Raw genomic sequence first — 17,411 nt, 5'->3', positions numbered from 1 at the left:
TGAGCCTGGGCCATAATAATTTAGTTTCCTGCAGAAACATTTCATTAAATGGATATTTAATTTTTTGACCTTAGCTCTGATAAGAAAAATCTGTCACCCGAGTGTCACACACTTCCCTCGTATGCCCTAGTTTTCACCCCTTGACCTCCCCAAGACTGTGCTCTGTTCTTTGGCACAGTCTGAAACAGACCTAGCTCCATGGTGATTTAATGAGAAACAAGGAGTCAGGTAAGAATCTTCATATCCAAATCATACTTTGGAAAATTAATAAAGTTATCCTTTAGACGTCTATCCTCTTCCCTCTCAAAGATCCTATTCTCTTCCAGCTGACTGTATCTTCATTTTGTCTTTTCCCCAAAGTTCTTTGAAAATTTCTCTGCCTTGACTCCAGCAATTTGATTTTTCCCTCTGTTTACACACCCCATTCAGGAAAGCAAAGTCATTAGAACCGAAACAACCCATAACCCGTGACAAGGAACAGGGAAATTATTAGCATAAAGAATGAGATTTTCACATCTCTTTGGCCTTGGCAGTCTTGTCTTAATCTAGTGAGGTCTCAGCATTTCATGAGGTACAGCCTTCCCTGTGTGACCTTGAAAGGTTAATTGGAATTAAGCTTTACTTGATATCTTGGTTGAAACTTGGTCCAAGCAACAGATCTGGTGGTAGTGTTTCCAGCACTAATAGTTGTGATAGCAGGAGTTGTCATGATGATGATAATAATGGGGTAAGGGAGTTTTTAAGTTAGTTCTCTTAAACTTAGTTGACATCCAGTTATCTTACCTGATATCCAAATCCGTATCCTATCAGGAGAAAGCTGTCTCTTCTTGATGAGGTTCTATGGCGGAAGAACATTACAAGAAATGTGGCCACACGGGGCAGAGCCCTGCCCTGAAGGGCCCAGCATCTAGAAGTGGAAAGAAAAAGATGTGTAACTGGAAGTCAAGGCAGCATGTGCTATGGCCTGCCGAAGAGTGCAAGCCAGAGATGCCGCGGTTCAGAGGAGGGATGGACCACATGGCAAAGGGAAGCAGAATTTATAGATAGAATTAGACCCTGAATGAAGTCTAATTAGGAAACAGAAGGTGAGTTAAGTATCCAAGACAAAAGTGTTGAAGTCAGAGATGTCAGATAGGTCTTATGGGCTTAGCAGAGAACCAGCAATGAGAAAGGCAAAGAACAGCTTTAAATCCCAGATGAAAGCTTGCAAAGCTTTTTCTGTAGTTTCTGGGAACCCTTGAGCAAGAGAAGGACAGAATCACAGTGATATTCTGGGAAGATTAACGTGTCCAAGGGTTTAAGAATGGACAGAAACGGAAGCAGGGAGACAAGTCAGAAACTGTAATTATTCAGGCATGATGATTAGGGTGGGGCCAGGAAGATTCCAGTGTGAAACATTGTCAAGGCTTTGGTCTCTGACTAGCTGGGGTCGAGGGACAGGGAGGGGAACTGCAAGGGAGTTCAACAAAGCATTCAGAAAGGAAAAACATAAAACAAAGGTTCTGGTTAAATATGGTTTATGCAAATGTCCTTTTTTTTTTTTTCAAAGACCCTGTAGGAAAGTCCCTCCTTTGTTATATTTCCTCTTCGTGAACATTTCTCCTTTATTGTTAATATAGGATTGAGTCAAGGATATAGTCAAAATGGCTTTGGATTCACAAAGACAAATGGTGGAGACTGAGGATAGGAAAAGTCCCCGAACTCAGAGTTCTTCAAAATGTGGGTTGTGGGAGGCACCTGGGTGGCTCAGTCAGTTAAGCTTCTGAATTCTGCTCAGGTCATGATCTTGCAGTCTGTGAGTTCGAGTCGGCGTCAGGCTCTGTGCTAACAGCTCAGAGCCCGGAGCCTGCTTCAGATTCTGTGTGTGTGTGTGTGTGTGTGTGTGTGTGTGTGTGTGTATGTGTGCCCCTCCCCCGTTAGCTCTCTCTCAAAAATAAACATTAAAAAATTATTAAAAAATATAGTGTGAATCAGTTCTCACTCTTTAAATGAAAGCAAACTTAGTTTCAAAAACACAATTTTGATAGAGACCCTGATGCAGACCAGCCAACCCAGACTCGATGTGCAGGGAAGTTTCTGAAAAGGCCTGTCAGTTAGTCTCACTTGGACTATGTGGTCAGTTTCATGTGGATTTAGACTTAACAGGCGGAAGATATGTTGGATGGTGCACAAGCCTTGCACAATTGTGCTAAATACTCCTGGAGCATTGTATGAACTTTCTAGAGAAATCAGTATCTCTTTGAAAGCATAGAACCACAGGACTAGTTTCTAAACTTTTCTACTATGAGGAACTCTCATTAAAATTACAACATTGCAAGATAGTAGTAAACCCATTAGTTGAGAAAATACAGATGTATTTACAGATGATTAAAAAACAAAAATAAAATTAAAAAAAAACTCTTGCCTGGAGGGTAGTTAAGGCCCAGAGACTAGAAACCATTGCTTGTTCCTACACTACAATTTCTTTAAAGAGTTCAATGCTATAGATAATCAGCCTTTTCATCTTTTTCAGACTGTGTATTCACCTGCAATCCCCATGCAAAAACACCTATGCTTTGATTTCATGGATGGATATAGAACATTTCACTTAACAACTAGGCAATTCTACTATATATGGAATATATACAGAAGTAGATCATATATTGTACTATAAAGCAAGTGTCAATAAATTTCAAGGAACTAGAATCATACAGATCAGGGGCGCCTGGGTGGCGCAGTCGGTTAAGCGTCCGACTTCAGCCAGGTCACGATCTCGCGGTCCGTGGGTTCGAGCCCCGCATCGGGCTCTGGGCTGATGGCTCAGAGCCTGGAGCCTGCTTCCGATTCTGTGTCTCCCTCTCTCTCTGCCCCTTCCCCGTTCATGCTCTGTCTCTCTCTGTCTCAAAAATAAATAAACGTTAAAAAAAAAAAAAGAATCATACAGATCAGAGCCTCTTCCATTTGTTATAAGTTAATAGTAGAAAATAAACTTTAAAAAATCCCAGTATGCTTAATAATTTAAATATATTTAAGTAACTCAAAAGTCAAAAAAAATCACAAAGAAAATGTTGAACTATTACAATTGAATGGTATTAAAAACAAAGCACACCAGCAACTGTGGGGTGCAGCAAAAGAAATGTCAAGGAAAATTTGTCATTGTGACTGACGTCTATGTTAGAAAAGTGAAGAAGGCTAAAAATTAAACATCTAACTTAAGAAGTTAGAAAAGCAAGCGATAGCATAAACCATAAGAAAGTAAAAAGATGAGAGGTGCCTTTGTGGCTCAGTTGATTGAGCGTCAGACTTCGGCTCAGGTCATGATCTCATGGCTCATGGGTTTGAGCCCCACGTCATGCTCTGTGCTGACAGCTCAGAGCCTGGAACTTGCTTTGGATTCTGTGTCTCCCTCTCTCTCTGCCATTCCCCTGCTCACACTCTGTCTCTCTCTGTCTCTCTGTCAAAAATAAATAAACATTAAAAAAAAGAAAGTAAAAAGATGGAAATAATATATTTGAGAGCAGAAGTTAATATAGAGAAACAAAAGAAAATAGGATCAAAGAGGATCAAAAAGTAGACAATCTAATAAAAAAAGAAAAATGGTATAAATTTGCAAAATTAGGAGTACAAAAATATATATTTAAAGATCATCACAGATAATTTTTTTAATTAAGAAAACAGAACAACTCACTAAAAATATATTTGGTAATAGTCAATCTAAACACATTTGCTGGAAAAAAAATTACTTCTCAACTTTCCTCCCCCCCCCCCCCAAAATAGGAAGACTGAATCGTCTTCCATAATAATTGAAAAATTTGAATCTGTCGTTAAAACTCTTGCCACAGAGAAAATACATATCAGGCTCAGATAGTTTTACAGGCGAGTTCTACCAATTTCCAAACCAACAAAGAAATCCCAGATTTTCCCACATATGTTCAACAATTTCTAGAGCTCTAAAGAACCATTCCCCAATTATTCCACGAGGCCAAAATATTCTTGATTCAAAAACCAGATAAAGACTTTGTAAGGTAAAACAATGATCGTCCAATCTCACTCACGAATACACGTGAAAAAAATTTTAAACACAGAATAAGCCAAATATAGCAGAAATGAAACATAACCTCACGTTCAATTTAGGTTTATTTCCGGAATATAAGGAGAGAATTCACATTAGAAAATCCTTAACTATAAATTACCAGATTAATAGATAAGAAGAGAAAAACCATGTACTCGTCTCAAAATTACACGCAAAAAAGAATTTATGATTTTTAAAAAGGAAAAGAAAGCCGTTTGGCAAGCCAGAAATGGGAATTGCCTTAACCAACAACAACAACAACAAAGAACGAGGATTCTCAGCAGATACTTCAGCAAGCATTATCCTTCGTGGTGAAATGTTGGAAGCTGTGCGTCTTTAATCAGGAGTCATTCAGTGATACTGACCAACTGTGGGATGGACATCCCCCCTTCGGATCTCCTGTTCGAGGGCAGAGTTGACTGGCAATCCCAGCTGCTGCCACTCTGGATCCGCCACCAATGTCACGCTGGGGCTACACATCCTTCCAGCTGCTCCCGGCCAATGACTGATGACATTTGTGATACAGTACAGGCTCATCATAGGGGTGTGGGGCTCCTCTTATGCAGGACTTGGCCTTGAGGATTTCCTGCCAGTCTGGCCAAAGCTGTGTCAGGGCTCAGAGTCTCCTCCTGTGTCAGGGCTGCAGAGTCTCCTTCCCATCCTCCCTTCCTTCCCCCCTTCTCCTTCTCCGAAGGCTCTCCCTCCCTACCTCTGCTTTGCTCCCTTTGTCCTCCATGGGGGTTCCTTCCAACACAGCTCTTGAGCCAGAAGGTGAGTTAAATATTTAACTGTCTGCCCATCTAAATGCCCGTGTCTTGGAGAACCCGACCTGACACGCTATCACTGCATCTAGTCACCATTACACTGAGTGTTGGGGTCTGGCTGGTGCCGTCTCTGGTCCTCAGTTCTAGATGCACTAGACGAGTAGACTTTCCTTGAACTGGCTCTACACTCTCTTGTTTCCAGATCTTCACTGGAGCTGTTGCCTATACCTTCCCCAATCCCCACTTATTGACTCCCAGCCCATCCTACAAGACCTAGCTCATGAAAGGGGATTTCTCCTAAATCCCTGCTTTGGAGTAATCTCTCCCTCTACTAACATGCAACAGCACTCTGTGGGATTATAGTACTGATCACAGTCTGTCACACATATCTGATGTGTGTGTGTGTGTGTGTGTGTGTGTGTGTGTGTGTGTGTGTGATTCTTCTACCAGATGATTAGCTCCTGAAATATTGTCCCTGGCCAGATAATTAACTCCTGAAAACTGCTCACTGTTGAGCTGTGCTCAACAAATGTTAGAATTAAATCAAGGTTTAAAAACAAGTGTAATCCATCTATTTATGTCTTGTAAATAAGAAGAAAGACATCTTGGGGCACCCGAGTGGCTCAGATCGTGATCTTGTGGTTCATGAGTTTGAGCCCCGCATCGGGCTCTCTGCTGTCAGCACAGAGCCTGCTTTGGATCCTGTCTTCCTCTCTCTGCCCCTCCCCTGCCTGTGCTCGCTCTCCCTCTCTCTCTTTCTCTCTCTCTCTGTCCCAAAATAAAAAAAATAGAAGGCTAAAAAAATTAAAACACTCGAACACAAAACGTTCTCACTCATTCCACCATATTTCATTACAAGGATATTAGAATAAATGTCAGGGTGGACCCAGACCCTACAGAGTTCTGGTCAGCTGCAAGATAATCCTAGCTTTCCTTTTCCAGGAAGGACCCTGAAAAGATCCTCCCTGGAAAACAAACAAATAAACAAACAAACAAACAGCTGCAACATGTGATTAAACCAGTATTCGGGAAGTTCTTCTTTACATCTAGCTCAGATTGTATTGCTGCAACCTCAGTATATTTTCTCTTCTTTGGGGGAACTGGTAGAGACAGATGTGATTGGCCCACTCTTCCACAAAGGGAAAGCCAACGTTCTAGTCAACAGTTAACCCGAGATCCTTTCATGTTGACAGTCCTTGAGTGCTTTCAAACGTTTTAACAGAATCTGGTGGTGGTCCTGAACTACTGCTGCAGGATAGGGTCTGCTTCTCCTGGTTAGGGTTTGCATTTCGCCCATGTATGGCGGTGTTCTAGGCTGAGCCACTTCCTCAGAGCAGGGGAAAGATTGGGTGGGCCATCTGGAAAATTCCCTGAGGTTATAGGCCACCACTTCCTCTTCCTGCTCTATTGAAAAGTAAAGCCTCCCTGGACGAGCCCTAGTCGGTCCCCAGCTTGGCCTTTCAGTGACTACTCATCTGACACTTTCAGATGATGCCCAGAAGAAAGCCGTAGGGAACCCCGAGGCTGGGGCCTGATTCACACACTGGCAGCAACAATAGCAGAGGCAGACAAATAACGCATTCGGGCAGCAGAGTGTGCCGGCGGAGTAAGGGAAGATAAATTTAGCTTTCAGCTTTGTAATGCTGACAAGGAACATGCCAAGAAACTCACTTTTCCTCACAAGCCACTTGTTATTGCCAAATATCCTGTTCATCTGATTGCAGAGGAGGGTCTGTGTGTGCTCTGTAACTCTGTCCTGACTGTGGGCGCCCGCTGAGGAGCTTGTGGGTTAGCAAGAGACAGATGGTGTGCAGAATGACGTTGGTGGTACCCAGCTCTGGAGCATGACAGATGTTGACGAATAATAAAGCAGCACATAGCTCAATCACCAATACCCACTTGTTCATTCAGAGGTTACCTTACCCTTCTTCCTCTGCCACTGCTTTTATTGGGCTTTAGAGAATAGTGAACCTGGAATTTCAAAGGGTTGAGCTTAAACCCGGGTCCCAAGTTTATAGCTGCACCTCATTTTCTGTGGCTTTAAGAAGGGAGTATCACTTGTAGAAGGTCTCTGCAGCTAATATTAACCCTAATTTGCTCTTATGGACCCCAAATACACCCAACCCTGAGAGACTCTGATGGAGGGCTGCTGCATAATTATCATGACCGGCAAAGTCTTCTGTGGAAGGGGCCTCGGGGCTCCTATGCTGCGTTATCAGGGGGACACCATTTATGTTGGATTCCATATGGATCGCACCCCCTTGGGTCACGGAAAGCAGTCACTCTGGATACTATAATGTAACATTTGTACAAAAAAAAATCGCTGCCATTTATCGATAAACTGTCACAATCCATGCAGCAGTGTTGCAAGAAGGAATTATTATTTCCTTTTTATAGATGGGAAATCAGAGGCTCAGAAAAGCTCCGTAAGTTGACCTCCCCTCCCCCTAAAAAAGTCAACAGTTGAGGATGAGGACATAAGGTTTGAAATCTGTTTGCCTGACTCAAAAATGTGGATGTTTCCCACTATTCTGTCAATCTCAAATACCTCAGCAGTAAATGGGTATTCCTTCACCCATTCAATAGGTATGTATCAAATACCATTAATAATGAACACACATTATGTACTGGGCTGAGGATACAGGATGAAACAAAACTGACTGTCCTCGCATGCACGGAGTTTACTGGAAAGGAAAACTTCGGGCAACTAAGACAATAGCTACTACGTTTGGGCTTAATATGTGACACACATTTTCCCACATATTTTATGTACAGTTCACTTATTCCTCATACCAACCTGGAAAGTGTGTATTATTTTTGTCTCTTTTTTCAGACAAAGAAGCTGAGAAAGAAGAGTAACTCGCTCAGGATTACGTAGCTGGCCAATGACAGATCTGGGATTTAAATCCAGGGGGCTTAGCTCCAGACTTTGTGCACTTAATTCCTGGCAATACTAACAATGATCACGTAAATCGCCGTTTCGTGACTGCTGTGACACATGCCATAAAGTAAAGGCATGCTGTTAAAGCACATAACATTGTATTTATTTTTTATTCACCTGTTTTCATTAAAACCTATTGATGCATTTATATAGAGAAAAATCCAGGGATGTGTGTGTATATGTGTGTGTGTGTGTGTGCATGTATGTAGATATTTTACATCAAATTCTTAACCACACCTATCTCCGGATCCCAAGATTTCAAGCAACTTTTTAAAAATTATTGATGATTTTTGTAATATCTAATTTTTATTTTTTTGTAGTTTTTTTTTATTTTGAGAGAGAGAAAGAGAGAGAGCCAGGGGAGAGGGAGAGAGAGAGAGAGAGAGAGAGAGAGAGAGAGAGAGAGAATCCCAAACAGGCTCTGAGCTGTCTGATTCTTACACTCCTAGTTAAGTGACCTTGCCCCCAGCATTTAATCTCTCTGAGGCTAGATAGAGACATTGATATAGATATGTCAGTGCTGCAGGGTTGTTATAAGATTAATGTTCATTGTGAGATTAAACATCATATATGAAAGGTACCTGGCTCTTTGCTCAATAAATATTAATTTCTCCAGTGAGTTAAACATCTTATTCTAACACAAATGCTCAGATTTATAACCCAAAGCATGTCAACCCTCCCCCACCTTCTTTTGGGTGAACTGTGTTAGCAATACTCAGCAGGTATTAAGAGAAAGAAGTCTAGGGTGATATATGTATATATGTGTGTGCGTGCACACGTGTCTATATGTACTGGTTATACAGTGAATTCTTTACTATTATCTCTGGGTGATAGGTTTCAAGTGAACCGTCTCTGGCCTAGTCTGCCCTTTGTCAGAGCTGGCTCTGGGAGTGAGAAATGAAGACACGGCAGCAGATGGGGGAACAGATCTTGAGAGCAAAGAGAGAAGTCTGAAACTTCCATTTTGTGGCATACATTCATTTGCAGATTGTTTTCCCTGACAAGTTTTAAATACTTTCTACTCTCTCTGATAGGAAATAGAACCAAATTTCTCCTCCCGATACCTTTCTCTGGTTTACCAAGTGTGGTTAAATGCATGTATTGGTGTTGGAGGCACATTTTGTCTTCTCAGAAAAAAAAAAAGAGAAAATACCCTATTTAAGGGCTGGAATCAAGGAAAAAACCCATGCTGCTGTGCTATGTGGAGAATAAACCTATAAATGTAAGAAACCCACGACCCAAAAATGACCTAATAAGCCCAAGTTCTGAATTTTGTATTCCAGCTCTCCCCTCCCCCCCCAAATTTGCCCATTCTTAAATTGATTGATGGCTTCTTTTCTGGAAAGGTGAAACCACGATCAAGCCAGAATGCTGAGGCTAACTAACTTAGCCAGTTGTTATTGCCAGTTTGAAATGTTTGAAATACAAAATGCACACAAAAAAGGGTAGATGTCAAGGATGTATAGCTTGATGAATTTTCCCAAACTGAACACATCTGTGTAATCAGCACCCATTTCAAAAAAACACACCCCAGGGGCGCCTGGGCGGCTCAGTCGGTTAAGCATCCGACTTCGGCTCAGGTCACGATCTCACGGTCCGTGAGTTCGAGCCCCGCGTCGGGCTCTGGGCTGATGGCTCAGAGCCTGGAGCCTGTTTCCGATTCTGTGTCTCCCTCTCTCTCTGCCTCTCCCCCATTCATGCTCTGTCTCTCTCTGTCTCAAAAATAAATAAAAACGTTAAAAAAAATTAAAAAACAAAACAAAACAACACACCCCAGAAGCTTCCCTCCTTACCTCCTCTAGTCCTTAATTGACCGCACCCACCAAGGGTAATCCCTCTCCTGGTTTCTAGCAGCATAGGTGGGGCCCACCTGTTTTTGAACTTTATAGAATCTTTCAGTTTCAGTATACCTCCACTTTTTTTTTTTTTTTTAATTTTTTGGTCTGGTTTCATTCACTCAGCATGAGACGCGCCCATGTCGTATAGAGAGGGTTCACCATCACTGCTTTTTAGAGCAAACTGTTTCTCTGTGTAAAATCTCTCCTATCAGATATTCGCTTTCCACACATAAAAATAGTTAACATGCTGATGTTAAGGCTTTCTTTTTCCAATTTCTAACCCTCCCTCCCCAAATGGAGTTTCCTAAAAGGGTTCGGCAAGGAAACTTTTCACGATGGAAAGGAAGACGCCGAATTCCCGTTAATTCTGGTTTGTTTAGAGTTTTCTACAATGGAAGGTACTCACAGGGGAAGTATAAGGATGCCTGGGGAACGGCAGCCACTATTCATCATCCACATTTGCCAGGTTAGTGTAACCGGCTTCCTGTGTAATTTTCTACCCGCTTGAGGACAGGAAGGGACGCTGCCCCCACGCGGCTCCTGTGGCAGTGCCCAAACCAAAGCGGGGGCCTGGCCCAGTCGTGACGACCAGTCTCTGGTGCTGACCTATTCTGCTCGTCACCACCTGCTCTCTTATATTGCCCCTCAAGGAGGCCGTGATTATGACCGTCTTTTTCATCCACAGGTACATACCACCTAGGAACGATGGAATCTGCTGGTCTGATTGTTTGTTTCGCCACCACTTATCACCTCCGTTGGGATCTTAGCCATCATATGAGCAAGGCAATGTTTCGAGACCATGCCATGACGCTTTGTGTGTAATTGTGTCTGTATACCCGAGATCCTTGAAGATTGAGCATCTCTAAAGTAGAAGAATGTAAGTTGAACAATCGAGTCACACAGGGAACCCTAGTGAGAATATGAATCTTCTACAGGCCATAGGGAACAGTTTATGATTCCATACTCAGGGGTAGGGTCTGTTAGCACCATCAGAGTTCTCCAGCAGTCAGGTCTGTCGCGCGCAGGAGATTGGGAGGACCCCAGAATCTGGTGCCTCCCTCGTGCCTCTCTTTACCTGCTTTGTCATGGTCGCACTGGGGAAATTCAGCTTTCCTCACTCTTCAAAATATTGGTCATCTCTTCCTTTTTCTTAGGCAACTGCTTGAACAACTTGCCTTATGTGAAGTGTTTGCTCAACAATAATGATCGTATTGTGCACGTGTATCTCTCCCAGGGATGATGGCACGTTAATAGAAGATCCTGAGTGCCTAAATCCAAAGAACAAATACCAAGTTTATTGGTTAACACAAAAATAATAATAGGCATTATGGCGTGGAGCATTGGCTGGGTGCCGTGTGCTGTGTTAAGCTTGATAAATGCATTATCTTCTTCAATCCTATTCCCCTCACTTTATGAATGAAGCATAAAGCTCTAGTAATTTCTCAAGGCCATATAGCTGACAAGTGGCCGAATTGTAACTGAGTTGAAACCAAATCCACCTGACTCAAGAACCAAGTTCTCAATCATAACAACATAGAGACTCTTTCATATTCTGCATTTCGTTTTCTAGAGCAACAATTCTGCGTTTTACTGCTTTCTGCCATGATTTTGTTAGCTCTGTCACATAATGTGAACTTGTTTTTTTCCTCATGCCTGTTCCTGATGCCACTTCCTCTTTTCACTGAATCTAGCAGATAACAAGTTGTATGAAATAGTCTTCTGACTTTTCAGATTCATGAAGTAAAGCACTTTCTGGAGGAAGGTTTTTGCTTAGCTTATATGGCTTGGTTTCTCTGTTGTAGACAATATTTTATAACTTTTCAACTGTATCATATGATCTTTTTATTGTAGTATACTTGATATACAATATTATATTTGTTTCAGGTGTACAACATAGTGAGACAACATTTATATATATTGTGAACTAATCACTACCATAAATCTGGCTACCATCTGTCACTATGCAAAGATGTTACATATTATTAACTCTATTTCCTATGTTGTACATTGTATCCCCACGTCTTTATTTTAGAAGTAGAAGTTAGTACCTTTTAATCCCCTTTCCCTATTTTGCCCATTCTCCCACATTCCTCCCCTCTGGCCATCACCATCAGATTATTCTCTGTATTTATGAGTCTTTTTCTATTTTTTGTTAGTTAGGTTTTTTTTTTTTTTTTTTTTTTTTTGGCTGTTGTTCATTTGTTTTTCAGATTCCACATATAAGTGAAATTATATGCTATTTGTCTTTTTCTCTGATTTATTTCACTTAGCATAAAAACCTTTAGGTCCATCTATGTTGTTGCAATCGGCAAGATTTCATTCTTTTTAAAAAAATGTTTATTTATTTATTTTGAGACATAGAGAGAGTGTGCATGGGGGAGAGCAGAAAGAGAGGGAGACAGAGAATCCCAAGCAGGCTCCGCGGTGTCAGCATAGAGCCTGATGCAGGGCTCAAACTCACGAGTCAGAATATCATAACCTAGCAGAAACCAAGAGTTGGACGCTTAATGGACTGAGCCACCCAGGTGGCCCAAGATTTCATTCTTTTTTACAGCTGAGTAATGTTCTGTTGTATATATACACCACTTCTTTAACCACTCATCTATTGATGGACACTTAGGTTATTTCCATCTCATGGCTAGGTAAATAGTGTTGCAATGAACATGGGGTGCATACATCTTTTTGAATTAATGCTTTCATTTCCTTTGGGCAAATACCAAGAAGTGGAACTGCTGAATCATATGGTAATTCTACTTTTAATTTTTGAGGAATCTTCATACTGTTTTCCAGAATGTCTGCACCAGTTTGCATTCCCACCAATAGTGCACAGGGTTCCCTTTTCTCCACATCCTCACTGACACTTATATCTTGTCTTTTTGGTAATAGTCATTCTGACAGGTGTGAGGTGATCTCTCAATCTGGTTTTGATTTGCATTTTCCTGATGATTAGTGATGTTGAGCACCTTTGTGTGTGTGTGTCTGTTAGCCATCTGTATGTTTTCCTTGAAGAAATGCCTATTTAGATTCTCTGCCTGCTTTCAAATTGAGTTGTTTGGATTTTTGATATTAAGTTGTGTGAGTTATTTATATATTTTGGATATTAACCCCTCATAGTTATATCATCTGCAAATATCTTCTCCTATTCCGTGGGTTGCCTTTTCATCTTATTCACAGTTTCCTTTGCTGTTGCAAAGGCTGCTCAGTTTGATGTGATCCCATGTGTTTATCTTTATGGTTGTTGTCCTTGCCTTCGGAGACACTGAGTTTAGTTTTTTATATGGTGTAAGAAAGTGGTCCGGTTTTGTTCTTTTGCATGTAGTTGTCCGTTTTCCCAACACCACTTATTAAAAACTGCCTTTTCCCCATTGTATGGGTTCCTCTTTATTCTGAAGCATTTATTTTCCCTACTATTTAGTTTCCATGATTTTGACTTATTGATCTTCATTGTCTGTTGTCATTCACAAATTCGAACAGATAGTTTTAAGTAATCATCTTATGCACTGAAGCTTCTTAGGACAGGGGTGAAGTAGCAGGCCGTACAGAGTGGAAACCCTGAACTGCCAGCAGGTGGGCCACCAGGCAGGGGATCCCAGGTCCCATTTTGGAGGAGTAGCGAGCATATATATATATATATATATATATATATATATACTATGTAGTGTGTCCCCCCCACGATGCACCCACATGTCAAGATTAGGCAATTTAGAGGAGGAAGCCAGACGGTGGCAAAATCTTACTCATTTGTGGGGCAGGATGGAGCCTTTGTGCCGTCGTTGCGGTCACCGGAAACACGTTAAATTACATTAAGGTATTGAAGACAAGGAGGTCGCTGATGTTGCACTTACCCCATCATCTTCCCAGAATTCCTACAGCCTGAGCCTCCGATTATGGAATCTTTTGAAACCGAAATAGCCCAGGGAGGATAGCTTTTAGAAGAGAAGCATCCCTGTGATCACATCACAGCTGCTGCCACTTGGCCTGAACAGAGCCCCGCGGTGCCGACGTGCGTGAACACGCAACACGCACTTCGCCGCTGCTGTTGCAGCTCTGGCTTGTGCAGCTTTGTGCCCAGGTAATGCGTGCTGGGTGGATGTTCTGGAAGCATTCGTGGCGCCACAGAGGCACACAGAGTAATGTACAGTGGCTCCTCTCTGGACCAAATGAGGTCTTAGAAACCTGCCTGGTGACATGGAAAGAACATGAGCTTTGAAGTCAGACTTTGTGGCCTTGGATTCAGGAAGTGGCTCTAGTATTCACTAGATCTGCAGTCCTGGACAAGGCAACTAGCTGGTTTAAGCTTCCATCTATCATCTGTGAAGTGTCACTGATAGCCTGCAATCAATAGATCATATTCGTAATTACTGTTTTTAAGTCAGTTCCTCCCACTAGGCTGAGGCCCATAGGCCTCACCTACCTTATTATGATCTTGAGGTATGATCCTTCTGTCCCTACTTTCTCGAGGGTTTTTATCAAGGAAGGATGCTGTATTTTGTCAAATGCTTTCTCTGTATCTATTGAGAGGATCATGTAGTTCTTGTCCTTTCTTTTATTGATGTGATGTATCACATTGATTGTTTTGCGGATATTGAACCAGTCCTGCGTCCTAGGTATAATCCCACTTGGTCGTGGTGAACTATTTTTTTAATCTATTTTTGGATCCGGTTGGCTAATATCTTGTTGAGGATAATTGCATCTATGTTCATCAGGGAAATTAGTCTATAGTTCTCCTTTTTAGTGGGGTCTTTGTCTGGTTTTGGAATCAAGGTAATGCTGGCTTCATAGAAGGAGTTTGGAAGTTTTCCTTCCATTTCTATTTTTTGGAACAGCTTCAGGAGAATAGGTGTTACCTCTTCTTTAAATGTTTGGTAGAATTCCCCTGGAAAGCCATCCGGCACTGGCCAGATGTTTTTTGGGCAATTTTTGATTACTAATTCGATTTCTTTACTGGTTATGGGTCTGTTCAAATTTTCTATTTCTTCCTGTTTCAGTTTTGGTAGTGTATATGTTTCTAGGAATTTGTTCATTTACTCCAGATTGCCCATTTTATTGGCATACAATTGCTTGTAATATTCTGTTATTATTGTTTTTATTTCTGCTGTGTTGGTTGTGATCTCTCCCTTTCATTCTTGATTTTACTTATTTGGGTCTTTTCCATTTTTTTTTTTTTTTTGATCCAACTAGTGGCTAGTGGTTTATCAATGTTGTTAAGTTTTTCAAAGAACCGGCTACTAATTTCATTGATCTGTTCTACTGGGTTTTTTGTTGTTGTTGTTGTTTGTTTGTTTGTTTGTTTCTTTCAATAGCACTGATTTCTGCTCTATTCTTTATTATTTCCTGTCTTCTGCTGGTTTTGGGTTTTATTTGCTGTTCTTTTTCCAGCCCTTTAAGGTGTAAGGTTACATTGTGTATCTGAGACCTTTCTTCCTTCTTTAAGAAGGTCTGGATTGCTATATACTTCCCTCTTCTGACCACCTTTGCTGTGTCCCAGAGGTTTTGGGCTGTGGTGTTATCATTTTCATTGGCTTCCTTGTACTTTTTAATTTCCTTTTTTAATTTTTTTTTCAACGTTTATTCATTTTTGGGACAGAGAGAGACAGAGCATGAACGGGGGAGGGGCAGAGAGAGAGGGAGACACAGAATCGGAAACAGGCTCCAGGCTCTGAGCCATCAGCCCAGAGCCTGACTCGGGGCTCGAACTCCCGGACCGCGAGATCGTGACCTGGCTGAAGTCGGACGCTTAACCGACTGCACCACCCAGGCGCCCCTTAATTTCCTTTTTAACTTCTTGGTGAGCCCGTTCATTCTTTAGTAGGATGGGCTTTTGTCTCCAAGTATTTGTTATCTTTCCACATTTTTTCTTGTGGCTGATTTCGAGTTTCATAGTGTTGTGCTCTGAAAATATGCAGGGTATGATCTCGATCTTTTTGTACTTGTTGAGGGCTGATCTGTATCCCAGTATGTGATCTATTCTGGAGAACGTTCTAGGTGCACTGAAGAATGTGTATTTCATTGTTTTAGGATGAAATGTTCTGAATATATGTGTTAAGTCCATCCGGTCCAGTGTGTCATTCAAAGCCATTGTTTCCTTGTTGATTTTTTGATTAGATGATCTGTCCATTGCTGTGAGTGGAGTGTTGAATTCTCCTACTATTATGGTATTACTATCAATGAGTTTATTTGTGTTTGTGATTAATTGATTTATATATTTGGGTGCTTTGAAGTTTGGTGCATAAAAGGTTATAATTGTTAGGTCTTGTTGGTGGATAGACCCCTTAATTATGATATAATGCCCTTCTTCATTTCTTGTTACAGTCTTTATTTTAATGTCTAGATTGTCTGATATAAGTATGAGTACTCTGTCTTTCTTTTGGTGACCATTAGCATGATAGATAGTTCTCCATCCCCTTGCTTTCGATCTAAAGGTGTCTTTAGGTCTAAAGTGGGTCTCTTGTAAACAGCATATAGATGGATCTTGTTTTCTTATCCATTCTGTTACCCTATGTCTTTTGATTGGAGCATTAAGTCCATTGATGTTTAGAGTGAGATATGAATTTATTGCCATTATGTTGTTTGTAGAGTTGGAGTTTCTGGTAGTGTTCTCTGGTCCTTTCTAGTCTTTGTTGCTTTTGGTATGTATGTATGTATGTATGTATGTATGTATGTATTTTCATCTTTTCTCCCCTCAGAGAGTTTCCCTTAAAATTTCTTGCAGGGCTGGTTTAGTGGTCACAAACTCCTTTAATTTTTGTTTGTCTGGAAAACTTTTAATCTCTCCTTCTATTTTGAATGACAGCATTTCTGGATAAAGAATTCTTGGCTGCATATTTTTCTGATTCCGCACATTGAATATATCCTGTCACTCCTTTCTGGCCTGCCAAGTTTTTTGGATAGGTTTGTCTGCTGCAAACCTGATCTGTCTTCCCTTGTAGGTAAAGGACTTTTTTTCCCTTGCTGCTTTCATTATTCTTTCCTTGCCTGAGTATTTTGTGAATTTGATTATGATATGCCTTGTTGATGGTCAGTTTTTGTTGAATAACGGGAGTCCTCTGTTCTTCCTGGATTTTGATGTCTATGTCTTTCCCTGGGTTACAAAAGTTTTCTGCTATGATTTGCTCACATAACGCTTCTACTCCTATTTCTCTCCCTTCCTCTTCTGGGACCCCTATGATTCTGATGTTGTTCCTTTTTAATGAATCACTGATTTCTCTAATTCTTAAATCATGCTCTTTTTTTCTGCTTCATTGTTCTACATAAGTTTGTCCTCTATATCTCTGATTCTCTGCTCTGCCTCAACCATCCTTTCTGCTGTGGCATCCATTTGAGATTGCAGCTCAGTTATAGCATTTATTTCATCCTGACTAGCTTTTACTTCTTTTATCTCTGCATAAAGGGATTCTAATCTATTTTTAACTCCAGCAGTATTCTTATTATCATGATTCTAAATTCTGGTTCAGACATCTTGCTGGTATCTGTGTTGGTTAAGTCCCAGGCTGTAGTTTCTTCCTGCTATTTCTTTTGGGGTGAATTCCTTCATTTCATAATTTTTAAGAGAGAAAAGGAATTAATGAGGTAAAAAAATAAATTAATAAATATTAAAATTAAAAAATTAAAATTAAAAAATTAAAAAATTAAAAACAACACACACACACATCAAATACATGATGCAAGATCCTCAGTGTGTTTTGGTCTGGGTGTTGAAAGGGGCTTGACAGATTAGAGAAAAAAGGGTAAAAAAGAAAAAAAAGGAAATTGTTTGAAAATTTGAAAAAAATGAATACACTGAAGTAGAAGAATAAAATGAAATGATGGAAGTAAAA

The 17,411-nt window shown here is 40.8% G+C and overlaps 1 protein-coding gene and 1 long non-coding RNA gene across 16 annotated transcripts in view; one reads left to right on the top strand and one right to left on the bottom strand.

The window, feature by feature from the left end:
• SELP (selectin P) overlaps window positions 1-17,411 on the top strand; it is a 1,134,746-nt gene that overhangs the window by 1,066,581 nt on the left and 50,754 nt on the right. The window lies entirely within an intron of this gene.
• Window positions 1-17,411, bottom strand: part of LOC111558340 — a 38,587-nt gene that overhangs the window by 10,856 nt on the left and 10,320 nt on the right. For 2 of the 4 annotated variants that reach the window (XR_006591981.1, XR_002739095.2), the window contains exon 4: window positions 9,655-10,862. This is a non-coding gene — a long non-coding RNA (uncharacterized LOC111558340). Of the gene's footprint in view, window positions 1-783; window positions 908-9,654; window positions 10,863-17,411 lie in introns of those variants that run through there. The other 2 variants (XR_006591982.1, XR_002739096.2) reach the window with 2 other exon arrangements.

The sequence above is a fragment of the Felis catus genome, chromosome F1 (assembly GCF_018350175.1).
Source record: "Felis catus isolate Fca126 chromosome F1, F.catus_Fca126_mat1.0, whole genome shotgun sequence".
Taxonomy (NCBI): domain Eukaryota; kingdom Metazoa; phylum Chordata; class Mammalia; order Carnivora; family Felidae; genus Felis; species Felis catus.
This window is presented reverse-complemented; position numbering and strand designations above follow the sequence as displayed.